General features: G+C 48.8%; 1 long non-coding RNA gene across 3 annotated transcripts in view; it reads left to right on the forward strand.

Annotated features, from left to right (window-relative positions):
- Positions 1–508: 508 nt before the first annotated feature.
- The window catches only part of LOC128338884 (uncharacterized), a 73,237-nt gene continuing 47,839 nt past the window's right edge, over positions 509–25,906 (forward strand). For 2 of the 3 annotated variants that reach the window (XR_008312736.1, XR_008312738.1), the window contains exon 1: positions 509–715. This is a non-coding gene — a long non-coding RNA (uncharacterized LOC128338884). Of the gene's footprint in view, positions 716–1,739; positions 1,912–25,906 lie in introns of all 3 variants that reach the window. The other variant, XR_008312737.1, reaches the window with a different exon arrangement.

Raw genomic sequence — 25,906 nt, forward strand, 5'->3', positions numbered from 1 at the left:
CAGATGTTATTGGACTTCAACTCCTGTAATCCCCAGGCCCATTGGCTTTTGGCTGGGGATTATGGGAGTTGAAGTCCAATAACATCTGGGGACCCAACGTTGAGAATTCCTGGCCTATACTTATCCATCACCAGGGGATCCAGAGTGGACTTCTTAAGAAGGGGTCTAACCACCACCTCTTTCAGACAAGATGGCATCCTGCCCTCCCTCAGTTAATGATATCAACTAGGCCAGCTCCAACAACCTCCCTGCAAGAGGTAATCAACCATGTTGGGCAAGGATCCAGAGAACAGGTGGTAGGCCATACCGCTCCAAGAACCTCATCCACATCCTGATATCTGTTAGTAATCAAGAAGTATGATTTTATTTTGTACAAACACATTCTTTAAAATATAAACATAGATTGGTGTTCTTGGAATTGTATTCTGTCTCCTTAGAGTGTGGTAAGATTGTGGACAGGGATGACATTTAGACGGTTTTATTTTTATCTTCAAAAAATAACAGTGGCAGCAGTGGAAAATCAGCTTCATCAGAACATAATGCCACCTTGGATTACTGATGTTTCCCTCGCCAAGGCTGAGCAGCCAGAAGAACCAGCTCTTTCTTGGGCTTTGCACCCTCGAAGATGGCCAGATGGAGATGTCAGGCATGATCACTCGAAGCCTTAATGCAAGGTTCCGTCAGCCTCCTTGTTCAAGACGGTGGACATAATCAAGTAAGAGCGTTTTGCTGCACGGTATTGACAAGAAACAGCATACCCCACCTTTGCCAATTGGATGTTGGCTAGGTGCCTTAATAATTAGCATCCATGCTTATGTTCAAAACCTTTCACATCTCAGGAATCCTTATAAGGCGGCCCACAAGGCAACCTATGAACCAAGGCCCGCATGAACCTCAAATTGCAAATGGAAAAAGAGGACTGAGGCTGGACATTTAGGAACATAGGAAGCTGCCACATACTGAGTCAGACCATTGGTCCATCTAGCTCCATATTGTCTTCACAGACTGGCAGTGGCTTCTCCAAGGCTGCAGGCAGGAGTCTCTCTCAGCCCTCTCTTGGAGATGCTACCAGGGAGGGAACTTGGGACCTAGATGCTCTTCCCAGAGTGGCTCCATCCCCTAAGGAGAATATCTTCCAGTGTGCTCACACTTCTAGTCTCCCATTCAAATGCAACCAGGGCGCACCCTGATTAGCTAAGGGGACAAGTCATACTTGCTACTAGAAGACCAGCTCTCCCCTGTGATTTCCGCTCACATGAACCTCACACTCACTCTGAGAGGAGGTCCTGCTGTATATCTTCTGAAAAGTTTTAGCGGACTATTTAGTGGCTATTACTATTTATTATGTATTCAATTTCTATAATGCCCTTCCAAAATAAATGATTTCTATATCATTGATATAGAATGCACATCCACACTATCTCCAGGGTGGTGAGCAGCAGAGCCAGGAGCTGGAGGAGGGAGTCCCCCAGCATCCCACAATGCACTATGCCAGAAGCATGGTTCATTGGGGGATTTCCCTGCTGCTGGGAATTCTTGCCTCCTGGCTTTGTGTCCACACTCACATCATACCCCATTATTAGCCTGGGTTAAAAACCCAGGATACCTGGTCACAGAGTGCTGGGATTGGGACCGATCCCGGTGCTTCTCATGACCAACCCTACCCAGGTTGGGTGGTTAGGGTTAAGGTGGCCCTAGACTAGGCAGAGCCAGTCGTGAGAATGACCTTACTGTCTCAGGGATAACACATGGAACGGGTACATTTCTGGACGATAACCAGCAGAAGAAACAAAGCTGGATGCATGCACAGACTGATCTTCCTACCGAGTGATTCATGCCTCCTGTGATTGCAAGACTCAGCCGTAGTAACTACTCTTAGAGCAACAGATGTCAGCTGGGTTTCAGAACAAGGTAACAGAGCGCTGGGTGCATTTTTCACACTGAAAAGCTACCACTGGCTTTTAGTTCAATACCCTGTAATTATCTTGCATGCCGTCTTATATTTTTAGCTTGCATTTGGTCTATAGCTGAGTCAAAACTATTCATGATTTTCCATGAAGGTTTTTCAGCACTGATGGGGGCAGGGAGGGGGGAACCTTCTCCTTTGGGAAACTTTTTAGTGCAAGGTCCCAAAGTGCTTTCTTTCTTTTTAAAGCAACTTTCCCTTTATTTTAAACAATATATATATATTTAAAAATTAACCATTTGAGATAATTTTCTAGCCACTACGATACTAAGATAACTGTAAGATTCTGGGAAACACCTAAAACTCCATATCTTATATTTATCCATACTGTCCTTCAAACCCATGTGTTTTCTTATTCAGATACATTGCTGTCTACTTTCACTCTTAATTGGCTTTATTTATTTATGTATTTATGTATGTATGTATGTATTTATTTATCAATCATGTTTTTATACTTACTGCCCCGCATAAAATCTCAGGGAGGTTTACAATTGAAACCAAACAACTGAAACCAAAAAAGCACATAAAAACAAACTAAAATTACCATCAATAAAGTGCCGTCAAGGTGGCCGTTCCGCTTCCCCCATCGGCTCCTGCTCAGAGCTCCCAGCCAACCCTGAACAGCCTCCCCATCCCACACCGACAAGGAGGCCTATTAGGGAGGGCAAATTGGTTCCCTAATTGGCCGACAACACAAATGTAGCAATGGCAGCAGAATGGCCATTTATTTCACTTAAGCTTACCTCTGACCACGGGAGCTGAGAACAGCCAATTCATTTTCATCTAGGGCCAGGCCAGGCCACTGCTGCTGTTGCAGGTTTGCTTGTAGCCAGGGCACCGTAAATAGCACATGCATATATTTCAATCTAATCCCTGGTTTTCCCAGATTGGTCCCCTGCCCTCCGCTGGCAGTTGTTAAACTAAGTTCAAGAGTGTCTGAGATGCGTGTAGGGTTTTACTGAACAGGTACAGCTGTGAGGTCTGGACAGCTAGGCAGTTGCCCTCTACCTGAAAGCATATATTTTTTTCCCAATCAGAATGAGTTGATGGGAAATTGTGGGAGCATTCAGAGATTTCTGAATACATCATTGCTGCTGTCATTTGCCGAATTAAAAACAAACAAACAGGTTGCTGTGTTGGACCAATACGTCATCAGGGTGTGCACAAAACGGGTTTGCCTGGTTCAGTTTGAGTCCGGACCAGACTCGAAGTGGACCGAGCATGTTCAGTTTTGTGAACCCCCAAAGAGACCCGGGCATGTAAATAGCCCATGTGCATGTGCGACAGCCTTCAGAATGGCCACTGGGAGAGGGCCAGAAAGGCTTGAAGAAGGTTTCAATTGGCCCAGAAAAGACTGGGGAGAAGGCAAAGCTTCAGAGACACCCATCGTGGGCATGGCAGCCCCACCCCCCGAAGGCAGCAGAACAATCCAGGCCTGGCAGTGAGTTTAGAAATTTCTTAAAAAAATGTTTCGGACCCAGGACTGGCTCTGAGTTGGTCAGGGAGGTCCAGCTCAAGGTCGAGCCGAAACAGCCCAGTCTGGCTTGAGGGCAAATCCTTGAGCCAGGCCAGTTCAATGGCGAACTGGCTTGACCTCGAGCTGGTTCGCGTATCCCTATTAAACATTCACAGAGGGAGTAAAACAGTGTGTCATTTCTTCTTGTGTACTGGTGTCATGGTCCCAGCCCTGAGCAGCAGTGCAGAGTCTGACCCTGAAGAGGGAAGAGCGGTCAGATCCTGGTTCCCAGATCCTGGACACAGAGGTGGGCAGACAAGAGAACTCACAAAGAATCCTGAGCCATTATGGGATGGGTGGTATATACATGAAATCAATCAATCAATAATTAAAGCAAATTGGTCACTGGGAGCTCTCCGTGGTCCTGAATGCCACCTGCCTCACCTTGTAAAGTAAAGTTGTGCCCTCAAGTCGGTGTTGACTCCTGGCGACCACAAAGCCCTGTGGTTGTCTTTGGCAGACCACAGGAGGGGTTGACCATTGCTGTCTCCCGCACAATATGAGATGATGCCTTTCAGCATCTTCCTGTATCGCTGCTGCCCAATAGTCTGGGAAACATACCAGCAGGGATTCAGACCAGCAACCTCTTGCTCCCTAGGCAAGTCGTTTCCCACTGCACCATTAGGTGGCTTACTTTGTAGGTTCCTGATTTTGGGACAGGACAAATGCACACTGAAGCATTTGAGAATTCTAAAAGCCCCATATATGTTGCAACTTCCTAACAATACTGACAAAACCAGCATAGAAGACTCAAAAACAACCAGTAGTGATTTTTTTTTGAGCTCGCATATAATAAAATCTCCCAAACCCAGAGTCATCCAAAGGCCTCCTTACCAGGCACAGGAAGCGTAATAGCAAGGTAAGCCTGTCTTGGGAGAGAATTCCTTTGGAGAGTTCCGTTCCCTCTTTATTAATTTTTTTATTACAAGTAATCAGAGTTCACGATGTAATATGCAAGCACACAGAACTCTTCCTGGGGTGGGATGTGAAAAAACTGATGAAAGGCAGGGGGAAGAGCATTTCCTAGCGGCAGTTTGTTTCAGTCCTAACTCTTAAGGCAGTAATAGAGGGTGGTGGTTTGCAGACTAATTGGGTTAAAACTCTGCCTTGTGTGCAAAATATCTCCGATCACACAGAAGCATATGCTGAGACAGAGAAGCAAGCATGCAATCTCCCAAAGGAAACAAAACCATCAGTTATCCATGTGGATATTCTCACTTCCTTGGGCAGGGAGCTCCGAAGAGGCCTTCAGTTCTTTTCATCTCCCACCCCTCCTCTGTACTTCTGCGGGTGGTGGTACATGCGGAAAGGATTCCTCAGATCATCGTGGCACACAGGGAGGTCCAGGGCACAGAGTATGTGGGCTCTGGAAAAGCAAACTAAGCCAGAGGGTTGAATATCAGTGCCCTGAAACTCACTGGTATGCACAAATCAAATTTTGTGATTTGATTCAAGCTCGAACTGAATTGCAGAAACTTGAATTGATTCATCAGAAGCAGCTGGCCTGGTCAGAGGTCTTGATGAATCAACCTCAAATCGATTTGAGCGATTTGAGCGCCATTTTGAGGCTCGTTTTTCTGGGGAGAGCTGGGAAAATGGCCTCAGAATGGTGCTGTGTACCTGGGGAGAGCTGGTCTACAATTTGGGGTCAGCAGGTCAGCACCTTCCACTTCAGACTGGAGGCACAGAAATGTGACTCACTCACTCACTCCAGGGATGGCTTCATCCTTCCCAATAGGCTGATTACCACCAGCATAACCATGTATGGGTGGCGATGGATACGCTGCTCCTTAAGAGGGTAACTTATTGTAGTATGCATGTAACTGATTTGACCTTGGTCGCTGGCAAGTCCATGGTTTGTGTCTCCAGCCCAATGGTGAGGGGAATCTCCAGCCCAATGGTGAGGTGCAGATGTGTCATTAAATGTGTCATGCGATGGCAGCATATCCACTTTGGTGGCCCAGACTGCAAACAACAGTCAGGATTCAGGCCCTATGGGGGAAGAACCAGTCTCATGGTGAGCATGAATTTGCTAAGAGAATCTGCCTTGATCTGAGTTTGGATGGGTGATGACATGTGAGTAGGGGATGGTGACCCTCAGAGGATGGGGTCATAACTCAGTGGTAGGGCATCTGCTTTGCATGCAGAAGGTCCCAGGTTCAATCCCTGGCAGCATCTCCAGGTAGGGCTGGGAGAGACTCCTCTCTGAAACCTTGGAGAACCACTGCCAGCCAGTGTAGACACTGAGAGAGAGAATTCCACCATGCACCATCTCTGTTAAAATGACCAGATGGTGGTCTACTCACCGTCTTCGTGGCGAGGATGATTTGACCACTCGTCAGGTGCGGATGCACGGTAAAAGGGCCTTCTTGATTCTCTCCATAATATCCTGGTATGAAATTGTCTCTTTAGCTCATGCTAGCGGGCGGTGGGTGGGGGGAGATACCTCCTTTACCTGCCTGAGACGGATTTCAAAATGCTATCGGTATTTTAAATACAACTAGAGAAGGAGGCTTACCAGCATAGTGGAAAAAATCCAACTTTGAAAAGCTGGGGAAAGTCTAAATTAAATTTGGCTTTGGGATGCCATTACTTTTCTGCATTAAAATGCTCGAGGGATTAGGAGATAAAAGAGTGCAATCCAATCTAGACAGGCTGCAAGGAGATGGCAGACAGTCTGTAATCCAGTTCTTGCCTTTAATAAGCTTGTCCTGAAGGGAAGCGGGGAAGAGAGAATAATTATTTAATTCCATTTGTGAGCCAGCGCAGACAGGCTCCCAGGCATGTAAAAAAATATATGTCTAGGGACCTGGCCTTAGCTGTGGCCAGCCGACCGGTAAATCAAGCCGCGTCTTTCCCCCCAGTGTCGAAAGCAGCAGGAACGCCACTTTTTTTCTAGTAAAGTCTAAATGGGTCTCTCTGGCTGCCTGCTCGTTAGTTTGTCCTTCGGAGTTCTTCATCAACCTAATCCATCCTCTGCCGAGAACTCTGGAGCCTGAACTATTCAGAGCGTTTCACAAATGTTTTCAGTCACATCATGCAAACACCTTTCGGGAAGATGTTCTTTTTACACTCCTTGCAAACAGACTTGTTTATTGCTTTATTCCCAAACTTTTAGTTCAGGCCATCAGGAAAGTCACCACAGACCCAAACCAGAACAACCTGCCTAACACTGTGACCATTGGTCCATTCACCAGGTGAGGAGAGCTGGTCTTGTGGTAGCAAACATGACTTGTCCCCTTAGCTAAGCAGGGTCTGCCCTGGTTGCATATGAAAGGGAGACTAGTAGTGTGAGCACTGGAAGAAACTCCCCCTCAGGGGATGGGAGCCGCTCTGGGAAGAGCTGAAGGTTCCCAGTTCCCTCCCTGGCAGCATCTCCAATGAGATAGGGCTGGGAGAGAGACTCCTGCCTGCAACCTTGGAGAAGCCGCTGCCAGTCTGGGTAGACAATACTGAGCTAGGTGGACCAAGGGTCTGACGCAGTATATGGCAGCTTCCTATATTCCCTAAGATCTTTCCTGGCTCTGTACTTGAGATCTTTTTAGGAGAGGAAAGCTGGTCTTGTGGTAGCAAGCATGACTTGTCCCCTTAGCTAAGCAGGGTCCGCCCTGGTTGCATATGAAAGGGAGACTAGAAGTGTGAGCACCGGAAGACATTCCCCCTCAGGGGATGGAGCTGCTCTGGGAAGAGCAGAAGGTTCCCAGTTCCCTCCCTGACATCTTCAAGATTGGGCTGAGAGAGACTTCTGCCTGCAACCTTGGAGAAGCCACTGCCTGTCTGGGTAGAAAATCCTGAGCTAGATAGACCAATGGTCTGACTCAACATATGGCAGCTTCTTATGTGTTCCCTGATTGGATGGGGTCAACCACATGACAAATGCAGGAAGCAGAAAGAAAGGGCAGTGTCGTGTCTGGGCAGGGCAGGGCAGGTGTGTGATGAGGCAGGCTGCAGGGAGATGCAGAGGCAGGGAGCAGGCATCAGGAGCAAAACTAGTCTAGAGTCTAAGACAAGCAGGAGGCCCAGAGCCAGGTAGTCAGCAACAGGAGGAACGCACCTAGCCAGAGTCCAAACCAGCAGGTGCTCAGAAGCCAGGAAACTGCCAGAGCAGGAAACTCGGAACAGCCAGAGCCTGTCCACAACAAGGCGGCTTCAGCAGGGGCAAGATGGCAGGGGCAAGCAGAAGCCTTCAGCAGCTTCCACCAATGTGTGGAATGCCCCCCAGGTCTGGAAGGGCTGGTGGCCGGTTCTCCAGCACTGACTCCAGCAGAGCTGGGTAGCTGCTGGTGGGAGCTGTGATGCCTCCCCTTCGCCCTCTGAGTCTGAGGACAAGGGGAGCAGAGTGTCCAGGGGATGGGTCGACGGGCACAGGGGACCCTGGGCTTTGGGGTGGAGGTCCCTCAGACCCCACCTCATCCTGGGAGTCCTCTGGGTCATTGCCCGGAACTGCACGGCCAGGCTCAGATTGCATGACAGGCACAGTCAGAGGAAGGAATGACACAGAAGCAGCAGTCTGGGGAAGAAGAAGGTGGCACTGAGCAGCCCAGGGGGAAAGAGTGGATATTCACGCCAAGTGCATGTTAGGAAATAGTGCCGCCTCAGCCAAATCGTGATTGAAACATCAATGGCAGAAAACAGCCCCAGGCAGCAGTCCTCATGCTTACTACGTGCCCTGAAAATGTGGCCACCTGCCTCACGGCTGATGCACAGAAGCTGCTCAGTCTCACCTTGGGGTCTCCACGTGCTGTACGGGAGGCAGAGGCCTGCAAGACAGAGCTCTTGGTCCCAGAGATCTTGAAATATAGACGAGCAAGCGGGACAATGGTTGAATAAACACCAGGCTTTATGAACAGACCAGGACAAGCCAACTCAACAGGAAAATTGAAATCGGCAACATGGACCCTGTGTGTGTGTGTGTGTGTGTGTGATGTGATGTGTGTATGTGTGTGTGATGTGATGTGTGTATGTGTGTGTGATGTGATGTGTGTATGTGTGTGTGAGAGAGAGAGAGAGAGAGAGAGATGTGTGTGTAGTGCACGCACGCACGCACACACACACACACACACATTGACTATTTGCCAGATGGTTGATGGTTGAGTTCATAAGAATTGTCAGTCAAAATCTGGAGGTCCTCTCAGAGGTGCTCTCAACCCTGGACCTTGGGGTCGAAGTCCAGGGCTCCCACAGCCCTGGGGCCCCCCAAGTCCTTGACTGTTTTGTGTGTGTGTACTTTAGGCATGGGGTGTTATTCCAATAGAGAAAGTCTAAATATTTTTTAAATGGATTTATTGTTTCACAAAGAAAAACAAAAGCAACCAAAGATGGTCTTTCCCAATAAATGCACAGTTCAAAGTAGAATCAATTAGTTTATTATCCTCCAGTCTGAATCCAAATCCAATCAAATTTTTATTATGGTCAACAACAAGCTTCATATAGTGAATAATCACTATATAATAACTGCAACAATAGTGACAACAATGACAGCAGAGCGAGAAATTGTGCAAAACATTGAACAAAATGCTAATGTGTATACTAACAATCAAGTTAGCCTGAGTGCAATTGACTGCAGTTGTTATTAACACACAATTTGCGGATTTTACAAACTGCTGCACAACATTTAGCAACACCACTTGAAATATCAGAATGCTGACCAGAAAGGAGGAGCATAATATAAGAGTCATGAGTTCTTCCTGGAGTCTTATTTAAGGAAGGTTGTATTAGAGCAGGCCTGCTCAACTTGGGCTGTTTTGGGATGACATAAGAACATAAGAACATCCCTGCTGGATCAGACCCAAGGAAGCCCATCTAGTCCAGTGTCCTGTTTCACACAGTGGCCCACCAGATGGCTCTGTGGCTCCCAGCACAATGCCGCTGGGAGCCACAAGCAGAAGTTGAGGGCATGCCCTCTCTCCTGCTGTTACTCTCCTGCAACTGGTACTCAGAGCCCTCTAGTAGCTGTTGTCATCCTCTCCTCCATCCAAACCCCTCTTAAAGCCATCCAGGTTGTTGGCTGTCACCACATCTTGTGGCAGAGAATTCCACATGTGGATTATGCATTGTGTGAAAAAGTACTTCCATTGGCTGGTCCTAAATTTCCCGGCAATCAATTTCATGGGATGACCCCTGGTTCTAGTGTTATGTGAGAGGGAGAAGAAGTTCTCTCTGTCCACTTTCTCCATACCATACATGATTTTATAGACCTCTATCTTGTCTCCCCACGGCCGTCTTTTTTCCTAAACTAAAAAGCCCCAGGTGTTGTAGCCTTGCACCAGAAGGAAGGTGCTCCAGGCCCCTTCTGCACCTTTTCCAGTTCCACAATGTCCTTTTTTAGATGTGGTGACCAGAATTGTACCCAGTACTCCAGGTGTGGCTGCACCATTATAATATTAGCAGTTTTATTTTCAATCCCCTTCCTAATGATCCCTAGCATGGAATTGGCCTTTTCCACAGCTGCCACACGTTGAGTCAACACTTCCAATGAGCTGTCCACAACGACCCCAAGATCCCTCTCCTGGTCAGTCACTGACAGCTCAGATCCCATAAGCGAATACTTGAGGGACTACAGTGTTTACTTGAAGGACTACAGCTCCCATAATCCCCAGCCACAGTGGCCAATAGCCAGGGATTATGGAAATTGTAGGGTTAGAGTTAACATCTGCAGGAGGGCCAAAGTTGAGCAGCCCTGTATTAGAGTATATTGTAATGGGATGGAGTCCCTTTCTGGCAGCTTCTTCCTTGGCCTTGGACTTCCAACTGACTCTGCTCCCGAGGGCCTTCTCAGATCCACGGAGCTCTACCTAGCCACAGTTGCCACGCTGACCTCACCAGCCCCCAGACCAAGCAACACAGAAACGCACACACGATTCTTTACTAGTGGGTTCTTTGCACTCACACAGGAGGGTGGCCATGAACTGGGTTGTCCTCTCCAGTTTTCAGAGCACTCCTGTTTTGTGTGTTAGATCAGAACAAGGGCGCAGGTGGGGGGCTTCATGGTCTGTCAGGCCCCAGCTGGGTTGGGTGGTTTCCCCTCAGACTTCACTCCAATGCTAGGGACAGCATCTGGGTAGACTGTCCTTGTCTGACACAACTGGGGCTTGACAGAGTGGACCCTCGCCGCCTCCGATAGCAAAACAAGCGTGCGTCCAGCTCCTGAAACTGGATCAGATGCCTCTCTCCAATGTTCCCTGTAACAGGGATTCCCAGATGCTGACTACCATAAGCTGAGTCAGTACTGTCTGCACAGATTGGCAGCGGCTTCTCCCAGGCTGCAGGCAGGAGTCTCTCTCCCAGCCCTATCTGGAGATGCTGCCAGGGAGAGAACTTGGAGCCTTCTGCATGCAAACATGCAGGTGCTCTTCCCCTAAGAGGAATAACTTAGATTGCTCACACAGGGAGACTCCCATCCAAATACAAACCAGGGTGGACCCTGCTTAGCAAAGAGGTCAATTCAAGCTTTCTACCACAAAGCCAGCTTCCTGCCTCACTGCTCATCTCCTACCCAGGGTATGGTCTTGGGAAATTCCCCATGGCCTCCCTCAACCCCTTCATCCAGCCAGTTACCTGATTCCTGCTTCTCTGTCACATTTAAGTATGCCAAAGAGACAGAACCAGTGAGGTCGTTGCCAGTTCCGAAGTGCAGAAGGCCCTCTCCATGACAGTCCCTACGGCCATGCCCACCCCAATAGCCAGAGAAGCCGAGAAATACCGTCCCTCCGTCCCTGCGCGTTCCCCCTCCACGGCCCCCCTGGCCAAAACTGGCTATGATGTAGAGAGATCGCAACAACTCCTGCCTTTCTCAAAATAGAAAATAAACTACTCAAACATGGAAAATAACAGTGAAGCTCTTCAAGGAAAGAAAGCCACTCTTTGAGCTGGCAGTAGGAGAAATACAAGAAAGGCAGCATGAGAAACCCAAGGCATAGGAGGACAACAGAAAGCACTCCCGGGGGGTCGTAAACTTCTCGTCCGCTAATTCATTTTTTCTGCTAGTTTGAACACAAGCTGGACTTGAACATGAGTTGGTACTTTGGGAAAGGGAACTGTGTCAGGTAAGAGAAAATCCCTCCGGCCCTCTGATGTCTGTATTGGTTCTAGAGCATTTTTCTCTCAACACTCTGTTGAAAATAAATTCTCCAAGACAAGAATGGGAGTTGGATAATGCCGCAGCAAACCTTTGTGGTTGAGGTCTCTGGCTTCTCGAACCCTGCCAAGTAACCCACACAGAAGGACCCAGGAGGATGGAAGATGCAGAGAGTGCAAATGACTGGTGGTTATTGAAATTCAGTGTTATAGGGAGAAAGGCAAGAAAAACCACGGCTTCTAGCTGCAGAGAGAGGGAGGACAGGCTCAGAAGAAATAGGGCATCACTTACGAACAGATTTGACCTGGCCAGGCTCTGCATGGGGATTGCTTGGGAACATAGGAAGCTGCCCTATACAAATCAGACCCTTCGTCCATCTGACTGCCAGTGGCTTCTCCAAGGTTTCAGACAGGAGCCTTTCTCCGCCCTTCCTGGAAATGCTTCCAGGGATGGAACCGGAGGCCTTCTACTTGCAAAGCAGATGCTCTGTCCCTGAGCTGCGTCCCTCATTACACTAAGGGGAATCTCTTACAGCAGACACTGCTCACATGTAGTCCCCCATTCAAATGCTAACCAGTGTGGACTCTGCTTAGCAAAGGGGTCCACCTTGGTTAGCAATTCACACTTGCTACCATAAGGCCAGCTCTCCTTCCCAGTATTGGAACTGTCCTGTTCAATGCTTTTTTTTTGGGGGGGGGGGAAGAAACCATCTTTCCTTTTTGTGCAAATAGCTCAGGCAACTTTAAAAAATCTTTTTTCTCCCTTCCCTGCCCTGCACACCCCTTTTGGACACAGTGGGAGCATTTTCTCTAGGGTAAGTAGCAATATAGGAACACACTCACTTATACTGAGTCAGACCCTTGGCCCATCTAGCTCAGTATTGTCTGCACAGACTGGCAGCGGCTTCTCCAAGGTTTCAGGCTCAGGAGTCTCTCCCAGCCCAACCTGGAGATGCTGCCATGGATTGAACCTGGGGCCTTCTGCATACAGATTACCACTGAGCTATAGCCCCATCCCCTAAGAGGACGATCTTACAGCAGACAGTGCTCACATCCAAATGCAAACCAGGGCAGGCCCTGCTTAGCAAAGGGGACAATTCCTGCTCATTACTGCAAGACCAGCGGTGTGCTCCTCCAACTCAACCACGCAACAGTCCCCACCTAGCTAGAACCAGTTCTCCTTCCTTGCTACCCTTCTCATTCTGTTCTCCCTCCTAGAACACCAGTGGAGTGCTAGCTACCTCCTTCTCTTCCTGGAGCATCTGAACCTGCCTTATGGGAGTCAAACTCTTGGTCCATGTAGCCCAGCGTTATCTTCACTGGCTGGAAAACAGGGACAGCTGCGACATCCGCCGTTCTTGGCTGGTGGCTACATTTGGCTCGGTGGGGCACAGGCAGGCCTGGCATAACCCTTTCCATCTTCAGTGTACAGAAGCACATTGGCTTGCCTTTGTCCCAGGTTTGCGAGAGCTGGAACCAGTTTCTGGTCACGTGATGTGCCCTATTGTTGACATTTGGACTGCAGTCGCCTTGGGGCAGGGATTTGTCTGTTTTACTTGCATTACTCTGTGAGGTGCCATGCATGAAAACAAACAAAAAACAGATGGGCATTAAACAAGCAAATAAAGACACAATCATACAGTGGGGTGGAGCCATCCAAGCATTTGCCTGGACGCAAGGTCCAGTTATCTTCCGGACAGAGGCCTGGTCTCCATCTTGGTGCTGGCAATATTGGGGACAAGCAGGTGAGGAGGCAGGATGGTATTGCCCAGAATGAGTGGGGGGAGGCCAAGCTGAAGACTGTATGGCATGAGATCGGCTCTCTAGCATTGTCTGACTTCCAGGACCAAGAGGATTCTGGGCTGCTTTGGTTGTCTTCTGGCTCTACAATTCCCTCCTCCCATCTCCTCTAGCCAGGACTGGTCCCTGACCAACAGGGACCCTCGATCAAGGAACCTATGCTATGATGAACCTGGCAGCGCCATTGCTACTGGGACTGGAACCATTTCTGTGCCTGACCCCCCCCCACCCAAATGGCTCGCCATTCCTGCCTTTTGAGACCGGAATGATGGCACAGCTGCTCTCATTGCTGCCTTGACCGGCCAGGGGGGAAATGTGCCCTTAACCATCCAACTTGCAGGCCCTTGACATTTCCCTGCCACTCTTCAATCTGGAAATGTCCCTGGCAGCCCCAGCCCCTCAAAACAGCTCGTCACGCCTGACTCCTCGTGTGGTTCTTTTTAATTAAACTAGCTGGAGGCAAATATAACCTTTTTTTCCCCCCTCCAGTAAATCATCCCCGTAGATCCCCTTCCTTTGTCATTTTAATTAAAGTTGGCCCATGCTGAAACTTCGCGATTGGCCCGTTTATTAGTCTTAAATCAACTCCAGGGCTTTGAGAGCAGGTTCCCATTTGGGGAGGCTTGAGGAATGGGCCCACCAGGGAATAAATACTTGGAAAGGCAGGAGGGCAGCCAGGGGAGCCGAGGCTGTGCTCACGGCAGCCAAAAGTTGAACTCAATTCATTTCACTCCCTGTAACTTTGCCTGCTTGACGTCTGGAGGTGTGGGGAGATCAAACAGACATCTCTCTCCCTTCACCTCCTAGCTCCGAATGGATCAGCTGCCGCCGTTTCAAAACAAAAAGAGAAATGGCTTCTGTGGTTTGTGCTGGAGCGGAGACAGTTTTAGCAGAGTCGCATCTGCCCAAAAAGGTGGAGAGGGATTAACGCCGCCTGCAAGACTCAGGGATATCACACGGCCCCCTGTACCAGGGAGCTAAAATTTAAAATATGCATCAAGTTGGGTCCAGGCTGCACAGAGTTGCCTGAGGTCTGGGTCATAAGGCCTCCCCACCATGTCTCATCACCTGAACTGTCTGCTTTGACCCACAGTTGTGGGGTGTGTGTGTGTCCCAGATCTGGGGACATCTCCTGGCCTTGCCACCATTCCATTCCCAGTGACAACAATGGAACCGGAGGAGGCTTACTGGTCGGGGTTTCAGGAAGGACAGCTCCCAAGGGAATGGAGCAGTAGACGAGACCAGGACCTCGGATAGCTCCAAGTAGGCGCATAAGAGAGGTGGGTGCAACTAGGCCAGTGGGGAATGGCTGCAGTGGAGGGAAGTTGCCCCAGCTTGGAGCTGACTGCCAGTGGAAAAGGCTGCTGCCCAGGCAGAGTGAGTCTCCCCACTTCTTCTTTGGGGAAAGCTTTGTAGTTTACAGGAGCCACCTCTTATTTTGTAAGCACTGGAACATGGGAAGCTGCCATATACTGAGTCAGACCATTAGTCTATTTAGCTCAGGATTGTCTTCACAGACTGGCAGCGGCTTCTCCCAGGTTGCAGGCAGGAGTCTCTCTCTCAGCCCTCTCTGGGAGATGCTGCCAGGGAGGGAACTTGGGACCTTCTGCTCTTCCCAGAGTGGCCCCATTATCCTCTAAGGGGAATCTCTTGCAGTGCTCACACATCTAGTCTCCCATTCATATGCAACCAGGGCGGACCCTGCTTAGCTAAGGGGACAAGTCATGCCTGCTGCCACAAGGCCAGCTCTCATATCCAGATCCCGCTTAAGTTGAATGTGGGAAGGCCCCACTCTGAATGCACATGCACGCACGCCGCCTTTACACTGCCGCCCAGAACAAAACTCATTATGTGTGCAGATGGAAAAAAAAAATTAGAGGGAATGCTTCTGCCAGGCAGCACCAAACCATTTCCTGCTCTGAAGGTTAGCCCCAGCGTTTTGAGCTGCATCCGGAAGCCTGCTGCTGATCGCCAGTGCAGTTGCTCTTCCCAGCCTGGCTGCTGTCTATTGGGGGATGGGGCTGCAGCTGTGTGCAGAGAGTCCCGGGTCCCCTCCCTGGCAGCATCTCCAGATAGGGCTGGGAGAGACTCCTGCCTGCAACCTTGGAGAGCTGCTGCCAGTCTGGGTAGACAATCCTGAGCTAGATGGACCAAGGGTCTGACTCAGTAGGAAGCGACTTCTTTTCTAAGGCAGCCTCCTGGACAGAATCTTGCAGTAGTCCCTTTGGAGATGGCTGCAGACCTTGGCCAGGTCTGCTTTATCCAGGTAAGGGTCCAGCTCCTGTGTCAACCTCAGCTGATAAGTGGGGATACGGCTGCCTCCAGGTCAGGCTAGAGATCTCCTTCCAGGACTGCTTGCTGACAGCCGTACATGCCCCTCTATTGCCTGCAGGCTCTCTTTGGGGTCCGGCAGCTTTGCCCACTACCCCAGCCTCCTGGTGTGAGCTGTGAGCTCGCCCACTCTGCCTGCTGGCCCTTGAGCCACCCTCTGCCATGCCTGGCGTTCTGTACTGTGACTACCACTACTACTCCGCTGGACAGCAGCAGCTGCTCTGAAGGCCTCTTTGAAGAGGCGTGCTGGTGCCTGCCCCAGAAACGCCTGAGAATAAATTCAGTAAAGATCAAACCATCCTAGGCCTGCTGGATGAGGCACCAGCACCTTTGAAGTCCCTTTGAACCGCATCCTTAACGTGCTCTGATAGAACAAGGGAAGCCGGCATGTCTTGTAACAACTTTGCTTTTTTACTCTGCCTCCCCCCCCACCCCCCGGCAGATTTTGTTATTTGCAAAGTCTCAAGCAGGGTATTCAAAAGGGATAATAACACCCCTTAGTTCCTTTCAGATAAATCAACCAAAGCCGCTGGAAGATGACGTAATTGCACTCAGGACACACTGCTTTCTCTTAACCACACAGCTCCAGTCTTTGGCAATTACATGGTGTAATAAGCCACAGTCCTGAGAATCTAACTCCAGTCCCACACTCCTTTCAACTATATTACATACATAACATAAGCAGGTAAGAACAGCCCTGCCGGATCAGGCCCAAGGAGGCCCATCTAGTCCAGCCTCCTGTTTCACACAGTGGCCCACCAGATGCCGCTGGAAGCCTATAGGCAGGACCTGAAAGGGGCCTGCCCTCCCTCCTGCTGTGACTCCCCTGCAATGACTCCAAGATCCCTCTCCTGGTCAGTCACCGACAGCTCAAATCCCATCAACGTATTCTTGAAGTTGGGCTTTTTCGCCCCAGTGTGCATCACTTTACACTTGCCAGCAATGAAGCACATTTAGTTCATTGTGGTTCAGCGAACCACATTTTGTCGGCCACTCCCCCAGTTTGGAGAGATCCGTTTGGAGCTCCTCACAATGCATTTGGGATTTCACTACCCGGAAGAGTTTGGCATCATCTGCAAATTTGGCCGCCTCGCTGCTTACCTCGCTGCTTCTAGATCATTGATGAATACATTAAAAAGCACCGGTCCCAGTACAGATCCCTGGGGGACCTCACTTCTTACTTCCCTCCATTGTGAAAAATTTCCATTTATACCTACCTTGTTTCCTATCCTTCAACCAGTTATGAAGAACAGGAATTGTGAAGCACAGGAATATTGCATAGATAATTCCTTCTTTCACCACTAGGGATAGAAACAGATGATGAGGAAAGACAGTCTTGCATAGCTGTTGCTGTTGTCTGGAGAGGGAGGCTCAACATTTAATGGATCAGGCTTCACTCAGAGCCCCTCCTTTATGTAAAGCCAGATTGTTTGGGGCAAGAGACACAGCCTCTTCAGCGGTGGCCCCCTTGCTGTGGAACTCACTCCCCCAGTAAGTCCATCAGAACAATTCCATTGTCTTTTCTAAGAGGATGATCCAATTTTTTATTTATTTTGCAAGCTTATGGGGTGGGATATGCCCCGAGCTTTTCTGTAAATGGACTGGATAAGCTCAGAGTTGCCCAGCTTCACACTTGTCTGGGCTTCCTGTGTGGTTGTAGGGGAAGGGATAACTCTGAAGTTACTGAACTGTCAAAAGAGAGAAACAGACTGAGGCAGTTCATAACCTCACTTCCCATGCAGTGTGTGCACAGCCTCACTTTCCATGCAGTGTGTGCACGACCTCTCTTTCCATGCACTTCATGACCTCATTTTCCATGCAGTTCACAGCCTCACTTTCCATGCTGTGTGTGCAGAAGGAGAAGGAGTTGCTGCCCCTTGCCCCTTCTGAGGTTGTAGACACCGCCTGCATGGTCTTTAGCTGGAGTCTTCCCTCCTCCTCAGTTAATCCCATGGGCAGCCTATATAGCTTGCACCAGAACAGGGACAAGAGGCAGGGCCTTGTCAGTGGTGGCATCCTCACTGTGGATATGGCACCCTTGGGTCCTAGTTTTCCCCGCCTGACAGTGCTGTAGGATGGATGCTACAGACGGATACTCATACATGTTTCCCCACATCTAAACAGTTCTTAATCAGCATTGAGCTTTCGAAAAGAGGAAGGGGGAAAACCAAAATAATGCATGCAAAGAAACATGGCATTCATGCCAGGACCACCACACAGAGACATTTTGCAGCACTTTTGATCAGCAGATGCAGACCTGCCACTATACATATGATCAAATATACTTCCAGCATAACATTTAACCTGGTGCATATTTCTTGGAGTCCAACAGAGAGAACTCATTAAGGACACAAAATACGTGGCTTGAAGATAAATAGCACACACTGTGAGCGACAGCCGCCCTCGTCAGCATGTTTGCAGTTTCATGCCCTGCTGATTAGGAGGAGGGGGGAAGGAACACAAATATTTGCTGATCTGGTGGGATTGCAAAGAGAAGGGCTATGCAGGAAAATCAGGTTCAAAACACATTATTTCAAAATTTGCTAGCATTCTCTCAATACAGTATCCTGGATTTGATTCTAACCATTTCTAACCATTGAGCCTGACTTGGTTTTGCAGTGAGGTATCTTGGTCGTAGCAAGCATGACTTTCCCCCTTAGCTAAGCAGGGTCTGCCCTGGATGCATATGAAAGGGGGACTAGAAGTGTGAGCACTGGAAGATTATATTCCCCTCAGGGGATGGAGCCACTCTGGGAGGAGCAGAAGGTTTCAAGTTCCCTCCCTGGCAGCATCTCCAAGAACGGGCTGGGAGCGATTCCTGCCTGCAGCCTTGGAGAAGCCGCTGCCAGTCTGTGAAGACAATACTGAGCTAGTTAGACCAATGGTCTGACTCGGTACAAGGCAACTTCCTGTGTTCCTATGTTCCTAAGTCAACATTTGCCACAAAATTGCAATGAATGCTCAGTCATTCAATGCTCAATGGGTTGGGTTTCCCCCCCTTCATTTTATATGCCACTCTTCCTCCAAGGAACCCAGAGCGGTGAACTACATACTTAATTTTCTCCTCACAACAACCCTGTGAAGTAGGTTAGGCTGAGAGCGAAGTGACTGGCCCAGAGTCACGCAGCAAGTCTCATGGCTGCATGGGGATTTGAACTTGGGTCCCCCTGGTCCTAGTCCAGCACTCTAACCACTACACCACACTGGCTCTTTCTTTTGGATCCAGAGGGGCCATCGCTTGGTGGGAAAGCAACTGGTTGCATGCAGAAGTTCCCAATTTCCATCCCTGACCTTTCCAGCCGAAAGCATCTCAGAATGATTCTTAGAAATGTCCAAACAGTATTGACTGGCTCTTCTCCTCTTAACAGTCATGCCGTTGCATGCTTTGGCTCACCGGGGTTACAGGCTGAAGGATAAGTTGCTAAGGAAGCTCTCAGGCTCTATATGATCCTTTGAGAGTTCACACTGAGCAAATCCATCTTAAAATCAGTCTGGGAAAGTTGTAGTTCAAAGTAGTTGTTCAAGTGTATTTCTCTTGGATCACGGGGGAGAAAAATAGCAACAATAATCAATATCACTTCTCTTGCTAGCCAGGCAATTTCACAACTCTACATTTACCTGAAGCCCTGCGGAAATAGCAGCACATGTGCTAAAACTGTGCCTGGAATTGTTCTATCAGGCCCAAACCCTGCACTTAAACCAATAAAGCAAAGTTCAGCAGGGGTGAATATCAAGCCCAGTTTTGGTCTCTTATCAGTGCTGTAAGTTTTGCCATCTCCGCATAGTCCAAAATTTTTATCAGCCAATCCTCTTTTGAAGGCAGTTCATTACTCTTCCATAGATCTTCCCTCGCAACTCAGCCCTATAAAATGCTTTAAAACCCCTTTTATGGCTTCATAAAGCACTTTCCCTAACTACTCTGCTTTACTACTAAATCAACTCCAATCATTCTGAGCTGACCCCCAATCGCCACTTTTGTATTGTGGTGCAGAGCAGGGGGAGGGGGTGGGATGGTGGCAGGTGGGAATGCACACACACAATCCCAAATGCTAGGAGGCTGTCTTAATGGAAATGATTTGCCAACTAATAAAGTGAGAAACAAATCAATTGCTATGTTAACACACCGAAACTTGGAATCTCCTGGTTATTGGGGCCATATTCCCAGGAATGACCTCTCACTCCCTAGCATGCTGGGAGAGGAGGAGAGCTGGTCTCGTGGTAGCAAGCATGCCTTGTCCCCTTAGCTAAGCAGGGTCCACCTTGGTTGCATTTGAATGGGAGACTAGAAAGTGTGAGCACTGGAAGAGATTCCCCCTTAGGGGATGGAGCCATAGTTCAGTGGAAGAGCACCTGCAGCTTTTCATGCAGAAGTTCCCTCCCTGGAAGCATCTCCAAGACAGGGCTGAGAGAGACTCCTGCCTGAAACCTTGGAGAAGCTGCTGCCAGTCTGTGAAGACAATACTAAGCTAGATGGACCAAGGGTATGACTCGGTATATGGCAGCTTCCTATGTCCTGCTGTTTTAACTGCTGTTCTCAGTGAAAGGAATGGAGGAGGAGAAAGAGAAAGTGAACAAGGAAAAGAGAGATGAGAAGAGACTAGACGAGACCAGAGGAGGAGAGTAGAGGAGAGGAGGGAAGAGAAGACAACAGAAGTAGTTCTTTGGGTTTATAGATTTGAGATCATGAAACAAGCCTTTTCTCAGGCGCCCTGCTACATGTGCTGGGAGCTGCAGCAAGAGGTCCGATATTGTTCTATTCTACAATCCTTGTCTTCTTGGTTCCATGTAATATTCTAATTTTCTGAGACTGTGGATTTGGGGTTTTCATGAGCTGTACGCCATGATCATCACAATTATAACAAATTAAGGCTTGACTTATCTCGCTTTGCATGTAATGCGTCTGTCTCATATATCAGTTTCACCTTTTAATTTGCATTACTGAAATTAATGGACTTTTGCACGATATTCTAATTTTCCAAGTTTCACCTGTAGTCGACAAGTGGCTAAGATTACGGATGAGCACAAAACCAGTTTTCCTGGTGCGGTTTGATTCTGAACTGGGCTCAAACCAAACTGGGAAAGTTCAGTTTTGGTACCCCCAGACAAGGCATCTGGTTCGACTTGAGTTCAAGCCAGTTCAGGCCCAGTTTGGGGTTGCCAGAAATTTATTTTTTTTAATGGGAGACTTACTGCCTCTGAGGCCTTTGGAGGTTGTTGGTGGCAACCGTGGAGGGGGGGTGTCTCCATTGGTTCCTCTTCCCCCGCCAGCCTAACCCGGTTGCCCCTGGCCATTTCAGGCTGATTTCTGGCCATTCCGGCCCTTTCTGATGTGGCGGTGGCCATTTTGGAGGCCCATGTGCATGCAAATGGCCAGGGAGTATGCGCGACAGCCTCCAAAATGGCTGCAGCCATGTCAGAAAGGGCAAGAACAGCCTGAAAATGGCTCCAAAATGCCCCAAAATGGCCCAGGGGTGACGAGGGGGAGGACAGCAGGGGGAAGGTGCTGTCCTCCCACAGCCATGGCAGCACCCCCTGAGGCCACTGGGGAACCGGCCTGAGCCAGCTTGGAGGGCGAGGTGGTACGGCTTGACCCTGAGCTGAAGCTCAACATTGAACCGGTTGGAGGGTGAGCCGGTTCATTCATCCCTAGCTAAGACTCTGGTTCCTTGACCCCCATTTCCTTGGGTCTTCCCCAAGAGAGCTCCCATCTCAATCTCTCCAACCCAAATGAGCTGGGAGGCTCGACTGTGACAAACTCCTTCATTCACCTTCCAAGTGATGCCGTGACCCTCTCCTTGGCCGCTTCTTCCTTCTTTAGACTACTTCCGTCTTAATACACTACATCAATTAAGAGATCTCTGGTGAGCAAAGGAGGACGCAAATCTAAGGAACACACAGAAAGCTTTGCCCGCAACTCTTTTACATGACCCCCACCGCACGTTAAGGTCGTCTGGGAAGGTCCGTCTCCAGTTTCCACCGGTTCGTTTGGTGGTGGCTCAGAGGCGGGCCTTCTCTGTAGCTGCTCCTGGACTGTGGAAGGCGCTCCCGGCAGAAATCCATAATCTTAATTCTTTAATGACTTTCAAGAGAGCCCTTAAAACTCATCTGTTTGGCCTGGCCTTTCAGGGTTTTTAATTAGTTTTAATTGTTTTAATGTTAACCTGATTTTCAGGATTTTAATTGTTTTGATAGTTTAATTGTTTTTTAAGGTGTTTTTAAATTGGTGTTTATATTTGTATTTCTGTTTTAATTGTTTTTAATGATTTCTGTTTTTTAATTGTAAACCGCCCTGAGCCAGTTCGGAAGGGCGGTATAGAAATCGAAAAATAAATAAATAAATAAATAAATAAATAAGTAAGTGCTTCAGAATGGAGTTCTGCTGTCTACCTCCACAAAGATGTTGAATAGTAAATGTTCATGCAGCTCGCCACAATTCCCCATGATAAAAGGGGCTATGAATTCAGCAAAGCAGAGTTTTAAAAAAGAAATATCTGGAGGCAGGAGAGCAGAAGGGTGACTGTTGATCTGAAGGCATGCTACTTGGCTGCCATCTTCTCTCGGCTGCCGCAAAGCTTAACAGGTAGCGACGGGGACGGACAGATCTGCCAGACCAAAAGACTGTTGGCAGATTCCACTGTCAGCGGGCGTACTCCTCACCAGCATGGAGCAGCTCCCAAGGAAGAGGAGCCGGAATAATTGATAAGTGTTGTCAAGAGAGATTCGTACCAGCCCACGACGATGAGCAGGCTTTAAGAGGAACATTTTATTTATTAAAAGCATACCGACCTCCCCTGCCCCGTTCGCCCCACGTGGCACCTCACAGCGCAGCATCAGCCACACAACCGCACAAGATGTAACCAAGCAGTTACCCTTCGAGAAGATAACAGTGGCAGGCAGATACAGATACTCCCTGATGTGAATGTGCTGACAGGAATTCAGTCGGGCATATTGGGTGAATTCCTCCATGCTCAGTCTTGTGGAAATGCAGAAAATCCACAGCATGTTTCTGTGAGCAGCAGCATGAGAGAGAGAAACAACCGGTTAGAAGCCCAGCCGTGGCAACTACAGATGTGTGAACGCCTCCCGTGCAATATCCCTTGTTGTGTTGCAGTTCATTTGAGCTTCTCTCAGAGTTACTCAGGTGTTCCACCTGCATGGCATCTCCAAACTTGCCTGGAAATTTTTTGCTTTAGGCAAGACACAGCGGCAGCTTCAAGATGTATAAAGCCCACCCCAGAGCAACATTGCTACTTCTCCTGAAACTCTTTCTGTCTCCTCAACCTTCCTTAGAAGTTTCCCCTGAGCAGCAACCTTCAAATTCAACATGAGGTTTTTGCTTTAGACCAACTGTGATGGCATCTCTCATGAAATTCCGTGCATTCTTGATCACCTTTGATGTGTGAACAACAGAGCTTGTTCATACTTCGTGAAAGATGTTGGAAGAGAATTCCCACCTCCACAAGCACAGTTCCACAAAAATGCCTTCATGAAGAGATCAGGAAAGAAGATCTGGAATGGGAGCTTTGTTAGCAGCAGCCAGACAGGAATGTGTGAGAATGTGTCTGTGTGTGTTAGAACCCCCAGCCCAGCTTGAATTCGAGCTGAACCAGGGGGTATGTTAGTGGTGCCAAAACCGAACATGCCCAGTTCCATTCAAGTCTGATTCAGGTTCAAACCGAACTGGGCGTACCATACCAAAATGGTTTCATGCAAACCCATAGGGGTCAGCGGTGGCCTCCATCAACCCTAAGTGTGGCTCCTTGACTAATTCCTTATTCAACATGTGTGACGTTTCAGCCAAAGCAGAATAGCCTGCACAGTCCCCCGGCATCATGTGAGCACTGCAGTGCTGGGCCCAGTGCCAGGGGACCCCTTGAAGGGAAATGGAGCCTTCTTGGGCCCCTGCACCATCTTGGAAGGCAATGCACAGAGTGCTGGGAAGTGTAGTCTTTCCCAGGGCTTGCACCTCAGAGCTCTGAAGAGAGGGCTTTGTCTCTCTTAAAGGGCCCTCTAACACTGAGAAAAGCACAATCCTGTGCGGAGTTCAGCACAGTGGGAAATCACTCTCACATTGAAGGTTTGGCCTCCACTGGAAAAACCATGAAGATCCTTGAGATAGATGTGATGTTTTGAATTTTTCAAAAGAGAAGTTCTGTATATGAGAATTTTGATCACATTAATCCTATATAATAAAACCCTAAGGTACCTGCGTCCGTGTCTCTTGAGGGAGTTCTGCGCATGCGTGGCGCACGCGTAAAGGCGTCCGTGTATGCAGGGGGCGCCTGATTGGTCCTGGCGGCACACCCAGGAGAACCTGTGGGCGGCCATGGTGGCCACGGAGCCGAGGCAGCGGGCTTGGCCGAGCAAGGCGAGGAGGCGGTGGGGGAAGCCGGGTGAGGCAGCGGTGGGCCCGGCCGGAGCCGCGGCCAACTCTTCTAGCGCTCTTCTAACACCACTCTTCTAGCGCCCGTTAATGTAACGGGCTAAATGACTAGTTTGAAAATATTGGCCATTTTATTTCTAGGAAAAGAGTCATTCCAGGGTTCACATCCGTCTGCCAACACCACTCTCTCAAGGCCTTCCTCTCAACCCTGCTGTGCCAAGTTTCTCTTGCGCTTACTCCGTGGGAAGTAGCCATTGTAGTGTGTGTGGAGAGAGTCTGGATGAACTCCTGTGAAATCGAAGCTGCCATCCCAGAAGGGGAGAAGGACATGCCTGCTCATGGCACAGATCCATTCTCATCATGCAAAGAGGGCCAGTCGGACAAAGGACGGCTCCACATGATTGCTGCCAAGTCAGTATGTTACCAACTCGCTGACTCGGCAGCAATCATGTGGAGCCTTTTTTTGCCTCAGGGACCAGGAGTCAGTGCTCCTATTGGAAGTGACATCTGAACCCACCCAACAGGAGCGGCTCCTCCTAATGAGTTGGGGCGGGGGGGGGGGGCAAAGGAGGAACAGCTGCCTCTCATTCCTGGAGCTCTGTTTGCTCCTTTCTTTCTCTCTTGCCCTGTGCACTGCCTGCAGGCTGGGCATTCATCAGGCAGAGCTCTGCATTGCTGCATAACTTAATGGTCAGCCTGCAGGCAGTGCATGGTGGGAGAGAGAGAGAGAGAGAGAGAGAGAGAGAAGCAAATTGACCTCTGGGAAGAAGAGTCCGCTTGGCCTCCATTGCTCCCCCCCCGACTCATGAGGAGGACCTGCTCCTACCACCCAAGTCCAGTTTCCATGCCTACTTACTGAATTTAGCCCAACTTCAAGTCAACTCTAGGTTGTGGAATGCACTCCCCATGGGAAGAAGAGGGTTACCATCCCTGGGGGGCGTTTCATGACAGCCATGAAGACCCAACTTTTCAGGTTGATGTTTAATGACATTGAGGTGGTTTTGATGGTTTCTTGATGAGTTTTATGCTTATATTTTAAATAGTTTCATTTGATGGTTTATGTTAATGTTTTAGATGGGTGTTTTTGTTTTTTTTAAATGTGAACCACTCTGAGCAATTTCTGGATGGGTGGTATATAAATGAAATAATAAAATCAAATGAATATGTAAAACTTCTGTCACTGAGCCATGACATCAGCTTGATGAAGTCAAGAGGGACGTGGTAAGCTGGTGTGGAATCGGGACTTGGGTAGGTTCATAGGTTACACTTGGGGGAAGCTCAAGCTCCTGAATGTTCCCAGAATTTTACCTAAATGTTACCAGCTTACTGAACTAGCAACAACTGGGTGAAGCTGTCCAAATATTATGCAAAGAGGTAGGGGGTGCATGAATTAAGATCTACGCTTCTATTTGAGGTCCAGCAAAATGGGCCTCAAAATGGCACCCAAATTGCCCAGATCAATTTGGGTTGAATTGGGGATGATTCTATTCTACCCCAAATCCAGCACTTTGTTTTCAGGGTGATTCAATTCAGGGTAGAATAATTGAATCAACCCCATTTGACCCAAATCGATTTGTGAGCAAATTGAACTGTACATTACTTAAATAATATTACATTATCTTTCCCCCCCTTCCATAGACAACCTGCAGTACCCTTGTGGACCAGCAGTGGTCCACAGACCACAGATTGGGAACCACCATACTAGACAGAAAGAGAGAAAACTAGACTCCAGCAGTGTTGACAGCAGCCATGGATTAGCTGTCGCTCGTGGTTGGATCCTGCCCTTCTGCTCCTAACAGATCCTGTGGCATAAACGTGCAGCACAAAGACTTCT

The sequence above is a fragment of the Hemicordylus capensis genome, chromosome 17, assembly GCF_027244095.1.
Source record: "Hemicordylus capensis ecotype Gifberg chromosome 17, rHemCap1.1.pri, whole genome shotgun sequence".
NCBI classification, from domain to species: Eukaryota; Metazoa; Chordata; class Lepidosauria; order Squamata; family Cordylidae; genus Hemicordylus; species Hemicordylus capensis.